Source organism: Callospermophilus lateralis, unplaced genomic scaffold, assembly GCF_048772815.1.
Source record: "Callospermophilus lateralis isolate mCalLat2 unplaced genomic scaffold, mCalLat2.hap1 Scaffold_63, whole genome shotgun sequence".
NCBI classification, from domain to species: domain Eukaryota; kingdom Metazoa; phylum Chordata; class Mammalia; order Rodentia; family Sciuridae; genus Callospermophilus; species Callospermophilus lateralis.
In genome coordinates, this window is record NW_027514713.1 from 15,082,501 (window position 1) to 15,109,338 (window position 26,838).

Below are 26,838 nucleotides of genomic sequence, written 5' to 3' on the forward strand. Positions count from 1 at the left end.
ATATATATATATATATATATAAATTTTTATATAATATATATACACTTATATATATTAAATTTCTGAGGAACCTTCATAGTGTCTTCCACTAATATGCATTCCTACCAACAGTATACAAGAGTTCCCTTTTTTCAACATCCTTGGTAGCACTTTAGCTTTTTGTAAATAATTATTAGAGTGAGGTGATATCTTGCTGTGGTTCTGATTTACATTTTGCTGGTGGTTAGTGATGTTGAGTATCTTTTTTCATGTAGGTGTTGCCCATTTGAATGTTTTCTCATAAGAAATTTTGTTTTGGGTCTATCAGCATTTTTTAATGTTTAAACTGATACATAAAAACATTTCCATTGCCTAACATTTCCCCATTTCTCCCTCACCATCTCCTCTTTCCAGCTTCTTGTAACCACCATTATACTCTCAATTCATTTAACATTAACTTGTCTTCCTTTTTATTTTATTTTTAATTGACACATAAAACATAGAAATATTACTATTAATAGGGTATCAGGCAATGTTCAATACATGTGGTAAACTCTGCATAGTTCTTAAGTGAGGTTAAACTTATTTAATTCTTAAACATTTATCATTTCTTTATGGTAAAACTTTCAATATCTTTTCTTCTAACTTTTTAAAATGTACAGTACATTATTGTTACTTATAAACACCATTCTATGCATTAGTATACCAGAACATTTTACTCCTGTGAAATTTTGTCTTAGTATCTGTGGACTGACCAACTTTCCCCATTTACTGCTTCCCACTTTTTCTTACTTATCGTAGCTACGGTTTTACTTTCAACTTGTATGGAATAAATTTTAAAAATCATGTATAAGTAAGATACAGTACTTGCATTTCTTTGCTTAGCTTATTTCACTTAACATGATGATATTGAGTTCCATCCATGTTGCAACAAATCACAAGATTTCATTTTTTATGAGAGAACAGTATTTCATTTTCTTATCCATTCTCTGTTAATTAACAATTAAGTTGCTTCCCAATTAAAAAGTGGGCAATTTGGATAAATAGACATTTCTTAAGAGACATATAGATGGCCAAAACATCACTAATCATCAGGGAAATACAAATCAAAAACAAAATGAAATATCTTCTCAACCCAGTAGAAGGGCTAATTCCCAAAAGAGTAAAGGTAACAAGTGACCATGAGAATGTAAAGAGAAGGAAACCCTCACACTCTGCTGAGAGGCAATGTAATTAGTACAATCAATATTGCACACTTTAAATTGTGTTGTTCAATGTTGTGCTATTGAGTTTTGGGATTCCTTACTTATTTCAGTTATTATTTCTTTCTATATTTTACAAATATTTTCTCTCAGTATGTAATTTGTATCTTCACTCACATGATTGCTTTCTTTGTTGTGCAGAATCTTTTTAGTTTAATGTAAATTCATTTGTCTATTTTTACTTTTGTTTCCTGTGTTTTGGGGGTCTTTTCCCAAAATTCCTTGCCCATTCCAATGTCTTAAAGCATTTCCTCCAAGTTTTCTTCTAGCAGTTTCAACATTTCTGGTCTTACATTGAAGTCTTTAATCTGCTTTGAATTGATTTTTGTAACTGGTGTGAGATGGGTGTCAACGTTCATTTTTCTGCAGTTAGATATCCAATTTCCCAGCACCATTCACTGAAAAGACGATGCTTTTCCAATGCTTGTTCTTAGCACCTTTGACTAAAGTCAGCTGGATATAGATGTGCAGGTTTACTGCTTGACTCTGTTCTTTTCCATTGGCCTATTTGTGTGTTTTTATACCAATACTATGCTAGCTATTTGGCTAATATATTTTAATAGAGTATCTTGAAGTCAGGTGGCATAATCCCTGCTTTTTATTATTATTATAATTATTATTATTATTATTATTACTCAAGATTAATTTTTTGTGTGGTTCTATGCAAATTTCAGAATTGTTTTTCCTAGTTCTGTAAATAATGTCCTTGATAATTTGGTAGAGATTATATTGAACCTATTAACTACTTTTGGTAGTATAAATATTTAAACAACATTGATTTTTCCAATCTGGGAGCATGGATGTCTTCATAAATTTTCTTTTTCAATTTCTTTTCATCGATATTTTATTATTTTCAAAGTAGAGATTTTTCATGTTTCAGAGAAAACTGTATGCTTATGATTGTGCAATGCTTGTGTGTGTGTGTGTGTGTGTGTGTGTGTGTGTGTGTGTGTGAGTGTATAACTGTTGTAAATCAGATTGCTTTGTTGATTTCCATTTCTGACAATTCACTGTTGGAGTATAGCAAAGCTATTCATTCTTCCTGATATATTCTTATGAATTTTAAGTTCAAATTTTTCCATGACAAGCAATAAGCTGTTGAGGGTCACAGACAAGTCAAGATGGCGACAGGCACTTTGCCAGAGGGAATGGTTTGTGAAGTAACACTTGCCAGAGGGAATGGTTTGTGAAGTAATACCAGCAAGCCATTAAGATGATGGAGATTCCTTAATGACTGACTGCTGTATCTAGTTTATGTTAATTGAGTTAAGCTGTGTGTAATTAAGATGATGAGGATTCCTTGATGGCTGATTGATGTATCTGGATGATATTAATTGAAACAAGCTGTGTATTCAGTTATGTATATATAACTCTGCTGTCCAGCAATAAAGCGGCTCCTGCTATATCAACCTTACAAGATGCTTGTCACCCCTCTGGTTATTTTGCCCAGCCAGACTGCGGCAATAAGCCAGGATATATATTATGCATTCCCAGGATTCCACATGTTGATTGTGTGAGTTTGGGAACGTTTTATACAGCACCATATCTATCAGTTAGTTTCTAATAAGTAGAAACTAACAATAACAAATTTGTGCATTGGTATATTGAGACAACCAAATGACTTAACATTTTAAATATTGTCATTTATTGACCACCTAGTAAATGCTCAACAACAGTCTGTTATTGTTTCTGATACATGGCACATGTAATACTATACACACATATATATAACATTTATATATTTATATTTGTGTCCTAATCAAAATCTGATGATGAATTGCATAATTACTGCATATATGCATATAGAATAATATATATGCTTAATCATCATTATCATATTTATCCTGTTGATACTTGTTGAATGTTTACCATAATAACCATCTGCTGGTGCTCCACTGTTTTGCATAATTATCTCTTTTGACATGTAAAATAATTGTTTAAGATGAGAATTATTACTATAACTAGATTACTCAAGCATAGAAAGCTCAACTAACTTACTTATTGTATATGTAGAAAAAATAAATTATTCAAACTGAGTCTTGACAGATTCCAAAAAGTGCTTAATTCTAACTACTGCCTAGGAAAGGGAAAAGTGACTTTATTGAGAACAACAGTTGAAGTAATCTAATGCAAAACTATTGAATTAATTATTAAACTATAGGTATCATAATACATGTTATTATTTCACTGCTAAAATAATATTAAATTATTAAAAAAACATTAATGCTAGCTGGGTATGGTGGCACATGCCTGTAATCCCAGCAGCTCTGGAGGCTAAGGCAGGAAGATCATGAGTTCAGAGCCAACCTCAGTAATGGTGAAGCACTAAACAACTCAGTGAGTCCCTGTCTCTAAACAAAATACAAAATAGGGCTGGGGATGTGTCTCAGTGGTCGAGTGCCCCTGAGTTCAATCCCTGATACCAAAAAAAAAAAAAAAAGAAAAAAGAAAAGTATTAATACTTTTTATTTTGACCAACTCAGGCAAAACTTATCTAATAATTAGTTCCTATTTTTACTTTAATAAGAAAATTTCTTTTTGCACTTTTATTCCCTTTTTCTATATTTAAATTTTGGAAATAGACCTGTTTTTAAAATTATAGCATTGTAGTTATACAGTAGTTGGGTTAATTTTGACAACTCATACATGCATGGAATTTGATTTCAATGCCCTTTGTTCCCCTAATTCCCTCCTCTCTTCCTCTCCATATTTTTCCTTCTTATACTCTATAGATCTTCCTTTTGCTTATTTACTTATTTACACACTTATGTATTTATTTATATATTTATGTATTTTGACTGGTATTTTCTACATATATATAACAGTAAAATTTTCTTTGGTATATTCACATATGCATATAAAGTGATTTTATTAAATTCTCCCCTTTATGGTCCCCCCTCCCTCCCTCTTGATTTCTGTCTTCTACTCCACTGATCTTCCCTATATCATTGTGATATGAATCAAATATGAACCAAACACATATTCTTTTCCTTATTTTCCTCTAGCTTCTACATATTAGAGAAAACATCTGACCCTCAACTTTTCCAGTCTGATTTATTTCACTTAGCATGTTGTTTTCTATTTCCATATATTTACAGGCAAATGCCATAATTTCATTCTTCATATCTGAGTAAAATTCCATTGTGTGTGTATGTATGTATATGTATATACATTTTCTTGAACACAGGTCTGATTTCTATATACCATCTCTCCTGCTTAAATGAGTTTCCAAAGTATAATAGTTTGCTGCTCTCCCTCAGCCACATTCTCTTCCTCTATTCACAGATACTTTGTTTTTCAACTAGTTTTCTTACATTGAGTAGCTAGTTACTGAAGTATTAGAAAGCATTTTTTTCTCCTTAGCAAATAAACTTACTAAAAGTAGTATTACAATTTACTATTCACCGAAACACTTTGAAATGTCACACCTGAAACAAATTTGTTTACCAATGTAATCATATACAATATGCCATGATTCCTGTCCCTACAAAGAGGATTGGATGGGATGGGTAATCTTTAATATATATATCTCAACAGAGATAAAAGAAACAAAAGTGGTAACTTCCATATTCCATCCTCCAAATCAGTTTCTACAGAACAAATAATCACAAACACCCTCTAAAACAACTTTTTTAATTAATTTTTTAAAAATAATTGAAAGCACAAGGTGCACAAATGGCAGAGGCAGGAAGTGGGAAGCATTCCTTGGATCAGCAAGCTCTTCTTTATTCAGCTGTGGAGTCAATTGGCCAAACACCTTGGTGTGGCTCATTTTCAGGGGGAAAGATGGCTGCTGGCCACCATGAGGGGTCTGAGTTTTATATACAGTAGAGCCAGGTCATGGGAGGAGTTAGCTGCTTTTGGTGGGCCAGGTCATGAGAAGAGTTTTGGTGACAGGATCATTCTGGGTGAGAGGACAGGTAGAGAACCATATCCCTCAATAATAATGTTAGGAAACCATATATGGTACATTAAAAGAAGAAATTATATATTGTGACAAAATGAAAGTGATATACATTTCTTCACTGGTATAGGAAGTGCTGAATTTGAATTCTTTAATCAATAAATTATGTTTTATTACCTAAATTTAAAGGAATATCCATTTATTTTTCTATTAGAGTGCTCTAGGGCTGGGGTTGTGGCTCAGCAATAGAGCACTCGCCTCGCATGTGCGAGATAGTGGGTTAGATTCTCAGCACCACATAAAAATAAATAAGCTAAATAAAGGTATTGTGTCCAATTACAACTAATATAGCACTTATGAAATAGAAATCAGCATTTGTGAGAGAAAGGAGTCAAGATCAAATGATTATGATTGCATTAAGTATCTAAGAGGACCATTAAAAGAAAAGACTGGAAAATATGTCTAATGAGGATTTTAGAGACATTGAAGAAATTCTACTAAGAAACAGATTTATGAGTATACCATAGTAAAAGGCCCTGGGCAGGAGTTTAAAAGGATGAACTTCAGCATCAAAGAGATCTGGATTCAATTTGCATTTCTCTGACTGCTAGAGATGGTGAGCATTTTTTCATGTACTGAGAAGTGTCTGTTCAGATCCTTGGCCCATTTGTTGATTGGGTTATTTGTTATCTTATTGTTTAATTTTTTGAGTTCTTTGTATATTCTGGATATTAGGGCTCTATCTGAAGTGTGAGGGGTAAAAATTTGTTCCCATGAAGTAGGCTCTCTATTTACCTCTCTTATTGTTTCTCTTGCTGAGAAAAAAACTTTTTAGTTTAAGTAAGTCCCATTTGTTGATTCTTGTTATTAACTCTTGGGCTATGGGAGTCCTATTAAGGAATTTGGAGCCCGACCCCACAGTATGTAGATCTTAGCCAACTTTTTCTTCTATCAGATGCAGTGTCTCTGATTTGATATCTAGCTCCTTGATCCATTTTGAGTTAACTTTTGTGCATGGCGAGAGAAAGGGATTCAGTTTCATTTTGTTGCATATGGATTTCCAATTTTCCCAGCACCATTTGTTGAAGATGCTATCCTTCCTCCATTGCATGTTTTTAGCCCCTTTATCAAATATAAGATAGTTGTAACTTTGTGGATTAGTCTTTGTGTCCTCTATTCTGTACCATTGGTCCACCTGCCTGTTTTGGTACCAGTACCACGCTGTTTTTGTTACTATTGCTTTGTAGTACAGTTTGAACTCTGGTATCGCTATACCTCCAGATTCACACTTCCTGCTTAGAATTGCTTTTGCTATTCTGGGTCTTTTGTTTTTCCATATGAATTTCATGATTGCTTTATCTATTTCTACAAGAAATGTTGTTGGGATTTTGATTGGCATCACATTAAACCTGTAGAGAACTTTGGGTAATATCGCCATTTTGATGATGTTAGTTCTGCCTACCCATGAACAGGGTACATTTTTCCATCTTCTGAGATCTTCTTCTATTTCTCTCTTTAGGGTTCTGTAGTTTTCATTGTATAAATATTTCACCTCTTTTGTTAGGTGGATTCCCAAGTATCTTATTTTCTTTGAGGATATCGTGAATGGAGTGGTTTTTTTCATTTCTATTTCAGAAGTTTTGTTGCTGATATACAGGAATGCCTTTGATTTATGCGTGTTGATTTTATATCCTGCCACTTTGCTGAATTCATTTATTAACTCTAGCAGTTTCTTTGTAGACCCTTTTGGGTCTGTTAAATATATTATCATGTCATCCGCAAATAGTGATAATTTAAGTTCTTCTTTTCCTATTTTTATGCCTTTAATTTCTTTTGTCTGTCTAATTGCTCTGGCTAGTACTTCAAGAACTAGATTGAATAGAAGTGGTGATAGAGGGCATCCCTGTCTTGTTCCAGATTTTAGAGGGAATGCCTTCAGTTTTTCTCCATTTAGGATGATGCTAGCCTGAGGTTTAGCATATATAGCTTTTACAATGTTGAGGTAAGTTCCTGTTATCCCTAGTTTTTCTAGTGTTTTGAACATAAAGGGTGCTGTACTTTGTCAAATGCTTTTTCTGCATCTATCGAGATGATCATATGGTTCTTGTCTTTAAGTCTATTGATGTGGTGAATAGCATTTATTGATTTCCGTATATTGAACCAACCCTGCATCCCAGGGATGAATCCTACTTGATCATGGTGCACAAGTTTTTTGATATGCTTTTGTATTCGATTCGCCAGAATTTTATTGAGAATTTTTGCATTCAAGTTCATTAGAGATATTGGTCTGTAGTTTTCTTTCTTTGAAGTGTCTTTGTCTGGTTTTGGGATCAGGGTGATGATGGCCTTATAGAATGAACTTGGAAGAGCTCCTTCTTTTTCTATTTCTTGAAATAACTTGAAAAGTATTGGTATTAATTCTTCTTTGAAGGTTTTGTAAAACTCCGCTGTATACCCATCCGGTCCAGGGCTTTTCTTGGTTGGTAGTCTTTTGATGGATTCTTCTATTTCTTCCTTTGATATTGGTCTGTTTAAATTATGTGTGTCTTCCTGACTCAATCTGGGCAGATCATATGACTTAAGAAATTTATCGATATCTTCACTATCTTCTATTTTATTGGAATATAGGGTTTCAAAATACTTTCTAATTATCTTCTCTATTTCTGTAGTGTCTGTTGTGATATTGCCTTTTTCATCCCGTATGTTAGTAATTTGAGTTCTCTCTCTTCTTCTCTTTGTTAGCATGGCTAAGGGCCTGTCTAACTTATTTATTTTTTCAAAGAACCAACTTTTAGTTTTATCGATATGTTCAATGGTTTTTTTTTTGTTTCAATTTCGTTGATTTCTGCTCTAATTTTAATTATTTCTTGTCTTCTACTATATTTGCTGTTGTTTTGCTCTTCCTTTTCTAGGTTTTTGAGGTGTAGTGTGAGTTCATTTATTTGTTGGTTTTTCTTTTTTTTGAGGAAAGAACTCCAAGAAATGAATTTCCCTCTTAAAACTGCTTTCATTGTGTCCCATAGATTCCAGTATGTTGTGTCTGTATTTGTCTCTAAGAATTTTTTTATCTCCTCCTTTATGTCTTCTGTAACCCATTGATCGTTCAGTAACATATTGTTCATTTTCCATGTGATGTAGGATTTTTTCTTCCTTTTTTATCATTGATTTCCAATTTCATTCCATTATGATCAGATATGGTGCATGGTATTATCTCCACGTTTATATTTACTAAGAGTTGGCCTATGGCATAATATATGGTCTATCTTTGAGTAGGATCCATGTGCTGCCGAGAAGAACGTGTATCCACTTGGTGATGGTTGATATATTCTATATATGTCAGTTAATCTCACTCCAGTAAGATTGGCAGCCATTATGAAGTCAAATTACAATAAGTGTTGGCAAGGATGTGGGGAAAAGCGTACACTTGTACACTGCTGGTGGGACTGCAAATTAGTGAGGCCAATTTGGAAAGCAGTATGGAGATTCCTGGGAAAGCTGGGAATGGATCCACCATTTGACCCAGCTATCGCCCTTCTCGGACTATTCCCTGAGGATCTTAAAAGAGCGTTCTATAGGGATACTGCCACATCAATGATTATAGCAGCACAATTCACAATAGCTAGACTGTGGAACCAACCTAGATGCCCTTCAATAGATGAATGGATAAAAAAAATGTGGCATCTATACACAATGGAATATTATGCAGCACTAAAAAATGACAAAATCATAGAATTTGCAGGGAAATGGATGGCATTGGAGCAGAGTATGCTAAGCGAAGCTAGCCAATCCTTAAAAAACAAATGCCAAATGTCTTCTTTGATATAAAGAGAGCAACTAAGAGCAGACCAGGAAGGATGAGCATGAGGAAAAGACTAACATTAAACAAAGACGAGACGGGGGAGAGAAAGGGAGAGAGAGGGGAAAGCATATGGAAAAAGTAGGAGACCTTCAATGTTACCCCAAATTATAAGAGGTTGTGAGGGGAAAGGAGGAGGGAAAAAGGGAGAGAATTAAAAAACAGCAGAGGAGGTAGAGAGGGAAGATGGGAGGGGAGGGGAGGAGAGGGGGGATAGTAGGGGATAGGAATGGTAGCAGAACACAACAGTCACTAATATGCCATTATGTAAAAATATGAGTGTGTAACTGATGTGATTCTGCAATTTTTATTTGGGGAAAAAATGGGAATTCATAACCCAATCGAGTCAAATGTATGAAAGGTGATATATCATGAGCTCTGTAATGTTTTGAACAATCAATAAAAAAAATAAAAGATTATATAAGGAAAAAAAATTCCCCTCAAAAAAACAAAAACAAAAAAGAGATCTGGATTCAAAAGTTAGTATATTCCATTTATAGCTTCATGGGAAATTAAAATTATCTTTCAGAGTTTGCTCTAGTGGACTTGTGCTTTGATTGGAATGTGAACATTTGTTTTTCACCACTTTTGTCACAGTTTTAGTTAAGTTCTTTTGCTGCTGTGACTAAAGGACTGGACCAGAGCAATTTTAGAGGAGGAAAAGTTTATTTGAGGGCTTATTGTTTCATAGGTCTCAGACTATAAACAACTGGCTTTATTCCCTGGGATTTTAGGCTGAATATCATGGCTGAAAAGTATCATAGAGGGAAGCAGCTCACATGATGATCAGGAAGGAGAGAGAGTGAGAGAGAGAGAGAGAGAGAGATCTTCACTCACCAGATACAATACATACATTAAAAGCATGCCATCAATGCCCCACCATCTCCAGCATCACCTATCCACCTTCAGTTATCACCCAATTAATCCCATCAGGAAAGTAATTCACTGATTAGGTTAAGACTCTCAATAATCCAGTCACTTCTCCTCTAAACCTTCTTTCATTGTCTTACATGTAAGCTTTTGGGTGACACCTCAGATCCAAACTCTAACACTCACTGATGCCTTGTGCCTTGCCTGCTGCACTTCTTATTCATCACTTAACCATCTTTCATGATCCATTCAGGCTCTGCTACTTCTGAATCTGGATGGTACTAATCAGAATGAAGTAAAGAGGAAACAACTAAAGTTTATGTTTAGGAACATATTTCCTCTTTAAAAATATAATTCTGAAAGAGGCAAAATATTAGAATCATATTTTATGCATATTATTATGTAATATGCATTTTAACAGGTCGATGGTAAGGTACTGGGGGAGGAATATATTATTTCAAAGAAAGTCAATACTCAGAAAGAATAATGTTCTTGAACTCTTCTGAGAATTTGAGGAAATTAAACAGAAATGCATTATTTGTTTTAGACAGAATAGAGATGGGAAGTGTTGTGAATTGCCATTCATGTAATCAGATGATGAGTCCCGTTGAAGCTGCTATTTTTTTGTTATTGTTGTTTCTCTTGTGGTAAGTCAACAAAGTTCATGGTGTTTTATTTAATGCTCTGGAAGTTGCCTCATACTTCTTTACCTAAGTAAACTAAAAATACCACTCATGGATCTATTTGTTAAGATATGAAGTATCTATAAATTATGGGATATTTCTCTTAAAAATGCACACACACACACACACACACACACACACACACACACACACACACTCCCTACTAATTGATAGGATATCTCTCTAGGATAGATAGGCAGCTTTTCCAATGGGGTTTTCTGAATTTTTTTGGCAGGGGTGGAGGATACTGGAGATTGAACTCAGGGGCACTCGACCACATTCCCAGCCCTGTTTCATATTTTAAGAGGGTTTCATTGAGTTGGTCAGCACCTCACTTTTGTGCAGGCTGGCTTTGAACTTGCCATCCTCCTGTCTCAGCCCTGGAGTCGATGGGATTATGGGCCTGTGACACCATGCTCCACAGGGTTTTCTGAATCTCTGACTACATTGTCATCACTGTTTTTCTTCAGTCTTCTAAGACATTTTCTGATCTGTGACTTTTGATGTGGGATTTACATATATTGATTGAACACAATGGTGGTCCAGTAAAGTTTGGCTGATGCCATTCTGTTGGTAGGTCATGGCGAAAGTGAAGTCGATGGTTTGGTAAGACACCTGTGTGACAATGAGTAAAAAGTAACCCAAGCAAATATGTATTTAAACTTTTTATCTTAATTAAATTCTGGGACTCAGTGCCTTATGGTTTCTTGAGTTACCCCTCTTTTATAAAAGCAGCACAAGTACAGAGTCACAATGCATGGTAGATATGCAGTAAAGAAAGCAACACATTTTTCTTATCTTTCATCCACATCTAAGACAAATTGATCTTGAATTTGCTTTCTTCTAGTTACCAGAAATCAACTTAGAATGGCAACTGTATTACCCAGAAGTGTTGTTCATAGGAAAAATACTAAACTCCTGGAAGTAAAATTAAAGAAGAAACACATCACAAAATCTGTGTGAAGCCAAAGTTTTGTGTTCTTGGATTTGCTGGTGTGTGTGTGTGTGTGTGTGTGTGTGTGTGTGTGTGTGTATGTGTTTAGTGGAGATCAGTCTAGGGCCTCACGCATGCTAGGCCAGTGCTGTTCCACTGACCTGCAGCCTTACACTTTTTAAAATTTTATTTTGAGACAGGACCTTAGTAAATTTCCTAGACTGGTCTTGAACTTGAGATCCTCCTGTTTAGGCATCACAAGTACCTTGGATTATAGGAGTGTTACACTAAACGAGGCTCACTGGGCTTGATGATTCTTATAATTGAGGATGGTCCTCTTTTGAAAATCTGGAAACTGTTAGAAGACATTAATATCTACCTAGAGCTTAAGGATTCTTTAGTAGCTAATGCATACACACCTGCATTAGGACTTTTGTTGTAGTTGTTTTATTGCCAGAATGTTTCTCTTGTGGTTATCTGCTTAGTAAATCTGCTTGACATCTACCTACAAATTCCATGAACCTCACCTTCTGGATACCTCATCCACATTGTCATCCCTCAGGCCTTGTGCTAATATGTCAACTCTATTTACCATCTTACTTCTTGCATCGTTACATAGGGCCTCCTTTTTGTAGTTATTATGCATATTTCATTATCCTTTTCTTTCTTACTTCATCATCTAAATTCTATCACAGTGCTACTTGTCAGTTTTGTTTCTTGGTATATCATACATTTCTCAGATAGTGTCTGTCATATATTAATTTCTCAATTATTGCATGAGAAGTAAAACTAACTTTATTCTCAGCTCATTAAATCATGACTTTTCTATGTCTGTCTTTTTGCGAATTTTTTTCTTGAATTTTTAGGCTTCTGTTTGTCGAATTGATTGATAGAGATGACTAGTGCTTTAAGTAGAGCATTTTTATTCACCACTTTCACCAAGCTATAACAAAATTCTGCTACTGAATTTATATAAGAAAAGTTTTCTTTTCCTTGTAGAATCTTTGCATTGTCTTTCTGAACATTAGTGTTTGAGGTGGATGTTCCTTTGATTTGTAGACATTTCAGGTTTAAAGTGACTAGTACCATGTGCAAGATTACTTGTAACATTTTTTCTGCCCCCAGGATTTTGAGGATATATTTGTTTATCCTTACTTCTCACTAGTTAAGAAAGAGCCATCTTCTACCTTTCTGATTTAGAGGAATTCAGCCTGAATATATTACCTGATTGTTATTTCTTTACTTCACGTTTCTAAGAAGAAAACTGATACCAGAGAAATTCCTGTCACTATATGTTATGTTTTCCCACAGTTAAACAAAATACCATGCCACTGTATACCATGCCATCAAACTTCAGGAAGTTATTTATCAAGTGACTTCTAGATTGATAGTCATAGACTTTTTGGCTTGCTACAGCATTACTACTATTTGAGACCCATAGCATTTGGCTGACACTCTGTCTAATTTACATGTGTTTTTTCAATGTGTATTTACCTCTGTCTTAATTTTCTTAAATGCATGGCTTTCATTAAGCATGCACATTCTAATTTTAAGTGCATAGTATTTATTTAACTATTTCTATTGTTAAACATCTAACAATATATTACAAATATATTACTGTTAAATTAGAATGTTTTTTAAAATAATTACTTGATGGCTTGAAAATAATTATATGATTTCTTTAAAGTATACTCAACTCTCTGCATAGCTATAAAATTAATTATATTTTTTGTTTAAATATTTTATTTTATCTTTAATTGTTTAGCTATTTTACATCACAGATACTTTAACATTTACTGAATATCCTTTTCTTCCTTCCTTCCTTCCTTTATTCTCTCTCTCTTTCTTTATTGCCCCCTCTCTCCCTCACTTTTTTTCTTTCTCTCCTTCCTTCCATCTTTTCTCTCTTTCTTTCATTTCTTGCTGTACTGGGGATTGAACCCAGAATCTTGCAAAACTGACACATGCTAGGCAAGCACTGAGTTACACATCAAGCACTTTATTTTGTTTTATTTTGAAACAGGTTCTTGCTGATTTCCCTAGGCTGGACTCAAACTTGTGATTCTACTACCTCAGCATCTTGAGTAACTGGGATATCAGGGGCACAGTACAATTCCTGAACAACTCCCATCTTTTTAGTTGCTATTAAATATATTTTAATATATATTACATAAATAATTCATATTCAATCAATGTATTAATATGTTAATCAGTTCCTGGTTCACAATTTGTGGCAGAGGTTATTGATTGTTAAAGATCCAGTTTCTATTTTGTGCCTTAATAGAACATTAGCATTGTTGTTGACTAGCTGGAATATGGACCAAATATTGTGAACTCCTAGCCAATAGATCCTTGTTATCTTCTGAGTGTAAACTGGCAAATTGGTATAAATTTTATTTTCTTAATACAGGGGAAAGGAAAATGTCCCTTGTTCCTTTTCTTGGTCATACTACTTGGAACAATGCAGTGGTGTCTGGAGACCCAAGTGTATAAGAATGAGGATTACATTCTTGTCCAAGAGACTGAAAAAATGAGTCTCCTATTTCTCCAGCAGGTATGCAACCATAACACTAAACTTGATCTACTTGTTGTTACACTATGGTGATCCATTAGGTCATTTCTGAGCTCCTGACTCACAATGTTAATATAGGATAGAGTCAAAAAGTCAGCAGAGACCATTATTCATTTCATGCTTGTAGGTTGTGTTCAGGGCCAGGATTAAGAAGGGCTAGGAGAGTCTCTTTGCTTCTATTCAAAATTTAAGAGAGTAAAGAAAAAAAAGTGCAAAAACACTCTGTAATCAAGATAAGTGATATTTAGTGCTGCATTAAAAAGCTAAATTAATGCAATATAATCATGAATAAAATTTAAAACTTTAAATAAAAAAACTGTGGTTTACTTTTTAAGTTCACAGAATTATTGTGCATTGGGGATAATTTTTTCAATAACCCCATAATTCTAGATTTATGAGTATTGACAATGACTGGAGAATGATTTGGGTAATTTGAGATGTTATATATAATCATGTTAATAACTCATCTTTCTTCTTGGGCCAAGATATGAGAAGAATTTTGTTAAGTGTGCAGGGATGTACATTTCCCCTTTTGACTTCAGTTTTACCCCAGCTTAATTCTCCCCTCAGCCCTGTGGAACACGGTGCTCTGTAAGAGTTGGTTGTTGGGCTGGGGTTGTGGCTCAGTGGTAGAGTGCTCGCCTAGCATGCATAAGCTCTGGGTTCGATCCTCAGAGCCACATAAATGTAAAGTAAAAATATAGTGTCCAACTAAAACTAACAAATAATATAAATATTTTTTTAAAAAAAGAGTTTGTTGTGTTTTGCCCTCTTTCACAAAAGGGAACTTCTCTTATCTCATTTATCCATCTTCCACTCCTTGCTGTTTAGAAGCTACATTGGCTCTCATTCATCATCTTCAGTGAACTGCTGCATGCCTCTACTAGCTCCAGGGATGAGAACAGACCAAACATGACTTTTACCCTGATCACTGCAGTGCATGCTAGTTCCAGATGTTGAGGGAGTGTTGATCTTCTTTGGAGCCTGTGCCTCTTATAGCATTTGTATTTCTGTATACTTTATGAGCCATTTCTGCATGTTTTGGGGGAAGGGGTGTTTGGATAGAGAAGACATGCAGTTACCATGACCACACACTGTATAAATATAGTGTGTGTGTGTGCTGGAATCAAGTCTCAAGCTTTGCACATGCTAAGCACATGATCTTCCACTGATCTATAGTCTTAGCACCTGATCTTTCATATTTGTAACATACTGTGAAACTGAATTCTAGAGAGGGGCTGGCTTTTATAAGAGAGAAGCTGCTCATGATATCATGTCTCTCTTATGCATCCAATGTGTGTTTCTTTAAGGTTTCCACTGGTGGGAAAGACAGATTTACATGTACCTAATTAGAAATTATTAAAATACAACACTAGGTGATGTAGGCTTATGGTGGTAGCTACTCAGGATGCTGACGTAAGAGGATCCAAAGTTTGAGGCCAGACTGGGCAATTTAATGAGACTCTGTCTCAAAATAAAGGGGTGGGAGTGTAACCCAGTGGCAGAGCCCCCTCAGGATTCAACCCGAGTACCACAAAAGAAAACAAAACAGAAAAACAATGAAATGCTAAGGCACACATATTGAAGGCAATTTACTACATCTCTTGCTGTCTTATTATCAAGAATTGAATACCTTTGCAAAGCTATTTTTCCCCCTGTGCTAGTTGATCTAATTATACAATCCTATAAAGGAAAATGTTATTTATTAGGTGTACATTTCTTTTTAGTTTCTTCCTGCAGTGTGATTTCTTCAGTGGAGTCATACTGGCATAAAATTTCTATTATAAGAAACTATTCATTTTTCTGGTTCTTTTCTTGGTGTGTTATAAAAGACAGAAAATATCTACTTCCATTTCAAATATTTCCCTAAGATGCAAAAGCTTAAAGTGCCAGTGATTATCTCAGATAAGTCTTAAATTAATATTCAACAGCTCATTACATGCAATATAGTTTGAAATATATATCATGCACATCTTTGAAAATCTTTAATATAAGTTCATGAAAAAACCTATTTACTTTCATAGTTTTATATTTGGGAAAATTGAGATTCTGAAGAAATAAGGCAATTTCTAAGTAATGCAATATTTAGTTTGAAATATTACTTTTTCCCCTACTGGTAGCTCGGTAGACATTTAAAAAAAAAAGAATAAGGAATATCTTCTAAGTTTAAATTAAGTGAGACTAGCTATTACCTATTAGGAAAATTAATACGAAGTTACTAAAATATAATAGAAACATAATAAAATACTATTGCTATTATGTTAATATTTATTTTCCATCATTTTATAACTGCTGTGATTTTCTGAAAAACACTTCTGAATGTACAGATATTGTGCATTTCTTAGTTTAAACTATAGAGTTCAGTAAGCATTCAAAGAAAAATAATTCCTTTTAGTCCATATTCCACAGGGTACAGTTAAAAATGATTCTACTTTGTCTTCAATGACCAGAATTTTCTTATTTTCTGTGTATATTAGGGGAAATAAGATTTGTTGATGCAAGTAGAGACCAGTTGAGTATGTTCAATATTGAAATGGGTCCTCATTGATAGCTAAGAAAAAAAAATAAAAATACAAAATGAGTAAACTATTTTAGAGAGTCCCATTGGTTTGCCTTTATAGACTATAAAACAACAAGATTTATAGTTTATAAATGAAACCCTAGGTTGTCAGGCTTGAACCTGCGGATTTTAGATGCCCCAATTACTTTTTTTGTATATTTTTGTTGTTGTTGTTGTGTGTATGTGATTCATACAACATATGATTTCTATATACATACACAGAGAGAAATGATTAACACAGCTAAAAAAATTAACATAACAGTATCTTCCACAATTATTTTGTTTTGTTGAAAAAGCACATCAATATACTTTTCTGGTAAATTTTCAGTGTGGGATCCAATATTATTTACAACAGTCCTCATGTTGTACATTAGACCTCTAGACTCATTCTATACAACTCCATGTTTTTACCCTTAGACCTACTTCTCATTTTTTTCTGGGGGGACACCTAATATCTAAACCACAACAATGACCAATTAATTTTCTATAAGGGCACCAAGAATAAACAATGAGAAAATAAGTTTCTTCTACAAATGTTACTGGGGAAATTGATATCTGCATACGAATGAATGAAACTGGACTCATGATATAAGAGTCATAATTCAACTCAAAATTGAATACATACTATTGTGGTTTAGATATGAGTTATTCCCCCAAAGCTCATGTGTAATGCAAAAAGATGAAATTACTGGATTATGAGAGCCTAATTCAATCAGTGAAATAATCCCCAGATAGGGATTGACTGAGTGGTGACTAAAGGCAGGTAGAATGTGGCTGGAGGAGGTAAGTCCCTAGAGGAGTGCCTTTGGGGTTTGTATTTTGTTCTCCTTGAAAAGAGTTCTCTCTACTTATTGGTGGTCATGTCCTGACCTTCTTTTCACTGCCACATTATGCTACCATGACGTTCTGCTTCTCCTTGAGCTCCAACAAATGAAGCTGGCTCTCTATGGACTGAGATCTCTGACTCCTTGAGCCTCAATATAAATTTTTCTTCCTCCATTTGTTGTCAGGTCTTTGGTCACAGTAACAGAATGTCCAAATAAAACACATACCTAAACATAAGACTTAAAACTGTAGAAGTCCTAGAGGCAAACAATGTAAATGCTAGTTGATGCTGATGTTTGCAATTGTTTGCTATCTGACCCAAATATCAGTCAACAAAATAAAAAATAGACAAATGTGGTTATTTCAAAGTAAAAGAAAAAATGTTTAAATAATAATGGAAAATTTTAAAATAGAAGTTAGGATAGTTAAGTATCTAAAATATATAAGCAAATCATAACTCAATAACAATAAATAAATAAATAAATAACCCAATTTGAAAATGGGCAAAGGAGCTGGATATTTTTTCTCAAAGAAGGCACAAAAATGACAACAGGAATATTAAAAGTCTCTAAAAATCTTTATCATCAGAGAAATGCAATTGAAAACCACAATGAGATTTCCTTTCATAAAAGATAGGTGCTGATCCCTGAGAGCAGCTGAACTCTCTGTCTTTGGATTTTTGGTGCATATACCGAGTGAACATATACATTAGTGCTCTATTTGAACACTTAAAATAACATGGACCCTTGACTTGCTTGAGATTAGTGAAGAGGCTGCCTGAAGTGTTTCAGTGTTTGTCTCAGGATAAATGTTTAGTTAATTAAATGGATGGTATGCCAAAATAATCCAAGATTCACGTGTACTAAAACATTTTTGTAGGGAAATAGGCAAATATAAATATCTTCAATATTTTTATTGTGCCTACAATTTTTTGAAAAAGGTGCCAAGTCATGCAAAACCTTATTGACTTAGACCACAATATGCCAACAATCAGTTATTTGACAAATGTTTCTAATTGTGTATTATATGTATGATAGGCCCAAGGATATCAAGGAGAAGGTTTATTAAGGGAAAGGAAACATTATCAAATATGTATTACTAAAATAAATGTATTCTATTTATCTCCTAACATAAGCATAGACATATATTATTTTGGTATGTTTAATACTAAATAAAACAAATAGTTAATGATAATGCAGATACAGAAGACTTTCATTTAAACATTATAGCTTAATTAAGTAATAATGATCTGTAATGACAATTTCAATTTTTCTGGGCCAGTCTTGCATACTTTCAATTACAATTTAAGCCTCTTTTCCTAATCAATTGATAATGAAACCTGTCAAGAATAATTTAAAAATTTCCTGATATGTTAAAAATTTAAGAAATTTGAAATTTTGATGAGCAAATAGTCCTTGCCTGAGTCTCAACTAAATGTATGTGATTCTGTTATTCTCTCAATTTGATTTGATCTCTCTTATTTTTCACCTTCATTATTTAAGAGCTTATCAACTTGACATGTAATTATTACCCTAAGCTAGTGGGTAAGTATAAAATCTTTCAATAGTGCTTTGCATTTAATGAACACTTGGAAATATTGTGTGAATTTCATTAAAATCAAATGTTGATAGCATTGAAAAAAATTACTATTTTCTGTAAAAGTATAAGTACATTCTTATTCCAGATTATCATTTATTACCTCAATTGTTTTAATATTATTAAAAAATTCAAAATCTTTTTGAGGACTCCTTTTAAGTGTTTGTTTAGACATAATTTTAATGGAAAATTTATATATTAAGCCTCATTCTCTAATTCAATCATTCACTAAATGCAAACTATTTTCTAGAACTGAACTAAGTAAAGGAGACAAAACAAACACTGAAAATAAGGCGGGACCTAGGCCCAGGCCTAGGACACCCCCTCTAACCTCCATGGGAGCCAAGGCCAAGATTAGGCCCAGGACCGCCCTGCCAAATTGCAGACCCACACTGGAGACCAGGCTTAGTGCACTCCCATCTTGGAACACTGCATCCACTACATAGCCCTCCCCATGCAGTAGCCTTTACCTTGGGACAACATATTGGATCTGAAGGCAGCAGCATCTTGGAACAGGCAACCCATCCTTTCAGCCCCATCTCTGAAAGTGGTTGTAGCCATCTGGGGCACGTCCACTGATATCTTGAGTTATCTTCTCTATTGCAACCAGCACATTTATTTGCAGCAGCATTTATTGTGGAACACTATTCAGGGACTAGACGTCCAACACCATAGTGAGGTACAGGTAATCTGCAGTGACATTACAATATTAGCTGGTAGAAACTGTAATACCTCAGATCTGCACTGGATGAAAGGGAGACACCTAGAAACCATGAAAAAACAAAGGGAAAAAAGTGCATCAAACAAATGAAGATACTATAATAATAGAATCTATGGACAGTACAGTTTATGAAATGTCAGAGAAGGAGTTAAGAATGTACATAATTAAAATGATCTAGCAATTAAAGAATGACCTAAGTGAACAAATACAGGCAACAATTGATCACATCAACAAAGAGCTAAGAGAAAATACAGGCAACCATTGATCCCAACAACAAAGAGATAAGGGAGGAAATACAGGTAGCAAAAGAGTGCTTCAAGAAAAGATAGAGATTTTGAGAATAAAATCAGAAATCCTTGAAATAAGGGAAAAAATAAACAAGTTAAAAAAAAAAACTCAATAGAAAGCATCACGAACAGGCTAATGAAGACAAAGTATGCAATCTTGAAAATAAAGTTGACCACACAGTGAAGATGGTAAGAAACAATGAACAGAACATCCAAAAATTATAGGATAGCATCAAAAAGACCAAATCTAAGATTTATTGGGATAGAGGAAGGCACAGAGATTCAAATCAAAGGAATTCACAATCTCTTTAATGAGACGATATTAGAAAATTTTCCAAAATTGAAGAATGAATTGGAAAATCAAATGCAAGTGGCTTAGAGGACAGCAAATCTACAAAATCATAACAGATCTACACCAAGACACATTATAATGAAAATGCCTAGCATACAGAATAAAGATTGAATCTTAAAGGTCAAAACAGAGAGGAATCAGATCACACATAAGGGGAGAACAATTTGTATCTCAGTAGATTTTTCAACCCAGACCCTCAAAGCTAGAAGATCCTGGAATAACATATACCAAGCTCTGAAAGAAAATGGATGCCAACCAAGAATCATATCTAGTAAAATTAAGCTTCAGATTTTGTTTTGATAAACAAAAGTTAAAAGAATTTACAGCAAGAAATTCTACACTTGAGAACATTCTCAGCAAAATATAACATGAGGAGGAAATTAAAAAAAAAAAAACAATAAAAATCAGCAAATTGAAGAACTACACTAAAGGAAAGCCCAATCAAAAGAGAAACCAAGTCATGTTAAAAAACATAAATTAACCAAATGACCAGGAATATCATTTTCAGTAATAACTCTGAAGCTGAATAGCCTAAAGTCATCAATTAAAAGACATAGATAGAAAGATTGGATTTGAAAAAAAAAAAAAAAAAAGACCCAACAATATGCTGCCTTCAAGAGACTTATTTCATAGGAAAAGAAATACACAGACTGAAGGTGAAGGGGTGGGAAAAAATGAACTACTCACACAAATCATGTAAACAAATGGGGCTTTCCATCCTCATATTAGATAAAGTGAACTTCAAACCAAAACTAGTGAACGTGGATAAAGAAGGACATTTCATACTCCTTAAGGGATTCATATCTTAACATTTAATACCGCAACAAGACATAAAAATCATCAACATCTATGCCCCAAACAATGGGGTGTGTATATATATATATATATCAAACAAACCTTTCTCAAGTAGAAAAACCAAATAGAAAACAACACAATAATACTCGGTGACTTTAATACACCTCTCTCACTACTGGATAGATCTTTCAAACAAACACTAAACAGAGAAATTATAGAACTCAATAATACAATTAAAATTTAGGCAACAGAAATATATAGAATGTTCCATCCAGAAATGAGCTAATACACTCTCTTCTCAGCAGTTCCTGGATCCTTCTCCAAAATAGATCATATCACATGCCACAAAACAAGTTTTAGCAAATACAAAAAAAAAAAAAATAGAGATACTAAAATGCATTCCATCTGATCATAATGAAATGAAGTTAGAAATCAACAATAAAATTAAAAAAAAATACATCTGAAATACAGAAGATAATTAGAAATTATTTTGAAAATGTATACTCTAATAAAATAGAAAATATCAAAGACATTGACAAATTTTTAGAGACATATGGCCTACACAAACCAAATTAGGAAGTCATACATGCTTTCAAGAGATCAGTTTCAAGTAGTGAAATAGAAATGCCATCAAAAACCCATCAACCAAGAAAATCCCAGGAGCAAATGGTTTCTCACCCAAGTTCTACAAGAGTTTCAAAGATTTAACACCAATACTTAACAAAGTATTCCAGAAAATAGAAAAAGAGGGAATCCTTCCAAACTCATTCTATGAAGCTAATATTACCCTGCTACCAAAACCAAACAAAGACACATCAAGGAAAGAAAACTTCAGGCCAATATTTCTGATGAACATAGATACAAAAATTCTCAATAAAATCCTGGCAAATTGCTTACAAAAACATATAAAAACATATCCCACAATCAAGTGGGATTTATCCCATGGTTGGTTCAATATATGGAAATAAAAAAATGTAATTCATCATATTAATAGACTTAAAAAAGAATTGTATGATCATCTCAATAGATGCAGAAAAAGCATTTGACAAAATACAGCACACCTTCATGTTCAAACACTATAAATATAAGAATAGTAGGAACATACCTCAACATTGTAAAAGCTATATATGTGAAACCCAAGACCAGCATCATACTAAATGGAGAAAAATTGAGGGCATTCCCACTAAAAACTGGAACAAGACAAAGACGTCTTCTTTCACCACTTCTATTCAACATCATCCTTGAAACTCTAGCCAGCACTATTAGACAAAAAAAATAATTTTAAAAGATACAAATAGGCAAGGAAGAACTTAAACTATTACTATATGCTGAAGATATAATTCTATATCTATTAGATACAAAAATCCACCAGAAAACTTCTAGAACTAATAAATATATTCAGCAAAGTAGCAGGATATAAAATCAATACCCATAAATCAAACACATTCCTATACATCAGTTCTGAATCCACTGAAAGAGAAATTAGGAAAACTATTCCATTTACAATAGCATGAAAAAACAAATACGTGGGAATCAATTAAAAAAAAATTACTTAAGCAAAAGAGATGAAAGACCTGTACAATGAAAACTATAAACACTAAAGAAATAAATTGAAGAAAACCTCAGAAGATAGGTAGATCTCCCATGCTCCTGGATGGGCAGAATTAATATTGTCAAAATAACCATACTACCAAAAGCATTATATAGATTTAATGCAATTGCTATTAAAATCCCAATGGCATTCTTCATAGAAATAAAAAAAAAATTATAAAATTTATTTGGAAAAATAAGAGACCCAGAATAGCTAAAGCAATCTTTAGCAAGAAAAGTGAAGCAGGAGGCATCACAATACCAGACCTTAAAACATAATACAGAGCTATAGTAACAAAAAGAGCATGATATTGACATCGAAATAGACTTGTATACCAAAGGTACAGAATAGAGAAACTCATAGAAATACAGTCATCTCATACTATGCAAGAGTGCCAAAAACAATCACAGGGGAAAAGATGGCCTAGTCAACAAATGGTACTAGAAAACTGTAAATCCTTATGTAGCAAAATAAAATTAAAATTGTATCTCTCACCCTGCATAAAAATCAAAGACTTTGGCACTAGAACAAAAAAATCAAAGACTTAGGCACTAGAACAAACACCCTGTGTCTAATAGAAGAAAAAATAGGCCCAAATCTTTATAATGTTGGCGTAGGATCTGACTTTCTTAAAAAGACTCCTAAAATGCAAGAAGTAAAATCAAGAATCAATAAATGGGATGGATCCAAATTACAAAGCTTCTTCTCAGCAAAGGGAACAATTAATAATGTGAGAAGAGAGCCTATCGAATGGGAAAAAAATCTTTACCACATGAACCTCTGATAAAGCACTAATCTCTAGGATATATAAATAACTCAAGAAACTTAACACTAAGAAACCCAAATAACTCAAATAAGTGGGCTAAGGAACTGAACAGACACTTCACAGAAGAAGAAATACAGTTGATCAACAAATATATGAAAACATGTTCAACATCTCTAGCAATTACAGAATTGCAAATCAAAATTATTCTAGGATTTCATCTCACTCCTATCAGAATGGTAATAATCAAGAATATAGGCAACCATAAATGTTGGCAAGTATGTGGTGAAAAAGGTACCCTCATACATTGCTGGTGGGACTGCAAATTGGTGCAACCACTATGGAAAGCAGTATGGAAATTCTTCAGAAGATTGGGAATAGAACCACGATTTGACCCAGCTATCACACTACTTGGTTTCTACCCAAAGGACTTATAAACACAGCCACATCAATGTTTATAGCAGCTTAATTCACAATAGCTACATTATGGAACCAACCTAGGTGTTCCTCAATAGATGAATGAATAAAGAAAATGTGGTATATATACTCAATGGAATATTACTCAGATTTAAAGAAGAGTGAAATTATGGCTTTTGCCAGCAAATTGTTGGAGTTGGAGAATGTCATGCTAAGCAAAATAAGCCAATCCCACAAAATCAAAGGCTGAATGTTTTCTATAATATGTGGATGCTAATTTACAATAAGGTGGGGGACAGAAAAGAAGAATAGCATTACCTTAGATTAGGTAGAGGGAAATGATGGGAGGGTACAAGAGGGGATGCTGGGGTAAGAAAGATAGTGGAATGAAAGGGACATTATTACCATATGTATATATGTGACTACATGAGCAATATGAATCTACAACATGTATACTCAGAAAAATGAGAAATTATATCCCATTTGTGTATGATATATCAAAGTGCATAAATGCATTCTATTGTCATGTATAACTAATTAAAACAAATAAAAAATTTCTTAAAAATAGAAACTACTTCAACCCATGGAGACTAAACAATATGCAATTAAATGATGCATGGATAACAGAAGAATATCAGAAAGGAAATTTAAAAAAATAAATCTTACAGGTAAATGAGAACTCTGATAGAACATATCAAAATCTAGGGAACACTATGAAAGCAGTGCCAAGAGGAAAGTCCATTGCATGCAGTTCATTCATTAAAAGAAAAAAAAATCAATAAATAAATGACCTGATATTACAGTTCAAAGCCATTGAAAAAGAGAAACAAACCAACACCCAAAATAGTAGAAGATGGGAAGTAATTAAAATAAGGGCAAAAATTAATGAAATTGAAACAAAATAAACAATTTAAAAAATTGACAAAATAAAAATTGGTTATTTGAAAAAATAAATAAGTTTGACAAATCCTTAGCTGACCTACAAAAACAGATAGAGAAAAAACTCAAATTACTAAAATTCTTGATGAAAAATGAGGTATCATAACACACACTATTAAATATAGGAGACAATTAAAAACTATTTTAGAAATCTATGCTCCAGTAAAATAGAAAACCTTGAAGACACTGACAGAGAAAGCATTTAACAAATTTATAGATATGATTAACCCAAGCTGAGTCAAGAGGACATACACAATTTAAACAGATCAATTTCAAACAAGGAAATAGAAGATGCTATAAAAAGCCTACCAACTAAGAAAAACCCAGGATCAGTCAGATTCACAGCTGAGTTCCACAAGAACCACAAAGAAGAATTAATACCAATGCTCCATAAATTATTTACATGAACTAGAAAAGGAGGGAACCCTTCCAAACTCATTCTAAGGTATCATCTGAATACCAAAACCAGGCAGAGACACATCAAGGAAAGAAAATGTTAGATCAATATCCCTGATGAACATTGATGCAAAAATTCTCAATAAAATTCTGTGAAATCACATACAAAAAACATATTTTAAAAAATAATGCACCATGTTCAGGTGAGGTTCATTCCAGGGATGCAAGGTGGGTTCAACATGTGGAAATCAATAAGTGCAATTCATCATATTAATAGACTTAAATATAGGAATCATATGATTATATCAACTGATGCAGAGAAAGCATTTGACAAATACAGTACACTTTCATGTTCAAAACACTAGAAAAATGAGGGATAGTAAGAACATACCTCAAAATTGGAAAAGCTATCTATGTTACACTCAAGGCCAACATCATTCTAAATGGAGAAAAATTGGAAGCATTCTCTCTAAAAACTGCAACAAGACAGGGATGTTCTCTTTCACCACTTCTTTTTAACATGGTTCTTGAAACTCTAGCCACAGAAATTAGACAGACAAAATAAATTAAAGGGATACAAATAGGAAAAGAAGAACTCAAACTATCATTATTTGATGATGACATGATTCTATACTTAGAGGATCCAAAAAACTACACCAAGAAACTTCTAAAATTAATAAATGAATTCAGCAAAGTTGCAGGATATAAAATTAATACCTATAAATCAAATCCATTTCTATATATCAGTGATAAATCCTCTGAAAAAGAAATTAGGGAAACTCCCTGATGCACATAGACTCAAAATAAATAAATAAATAAATAAATAAATAAATAAATAAATAAATAAATAAATAAATAATTGGGAATCAACATAACAAAAGAGATGAAAGACCTCTACAATGAAAACTACAGAACACTAAAGAAAGAAACTGAAGAAGACCTTAGAATGGAAAGATACTCTGTACTCTTGGATAGGCAAAATTAATATTGTCAAAATGGCCATAAGACCCAAAGCACTATACAGATTCAATGTAATTCCAATTAAAATCCCAATGTCATTCCTTATAGAAATAGACAAAACAATCACAAAATTCATTTGGAAAAATAAGAGAGCCAGAATAGACAAAGCGATCCTTATGAAGAAGAGAGAAGCAGAAGCCATTACAATTCCAGACCTTAAAGTATAGTACAAAGCTATAGTAACAAAAACAGCATGTTTTGACATGTAGACCAATAGTACAGAATAAAAGACACAGAGACAAACCCACATGAATACAGTTAATTTACACTAGACAAAGAAGCCAAAAATATACATCGGAGAAAAGAAAACCTCTTCCACAAATGGTGTTGAGAGAACTGGAAATCCATATGCAGCAAAGTGAAAATAAACCCCTATCTCTCACCAGGCACAAAACTCTAAGTGGATCAAGAACCTAGGATTTAGTCTAGAGACCCTGTGCCTAATAGAGGAAAATGTTGGCCCAAATATTCATCATGTTGGGTTAGGCCCTGACTTTCTTAACAAGACTCCTAAAA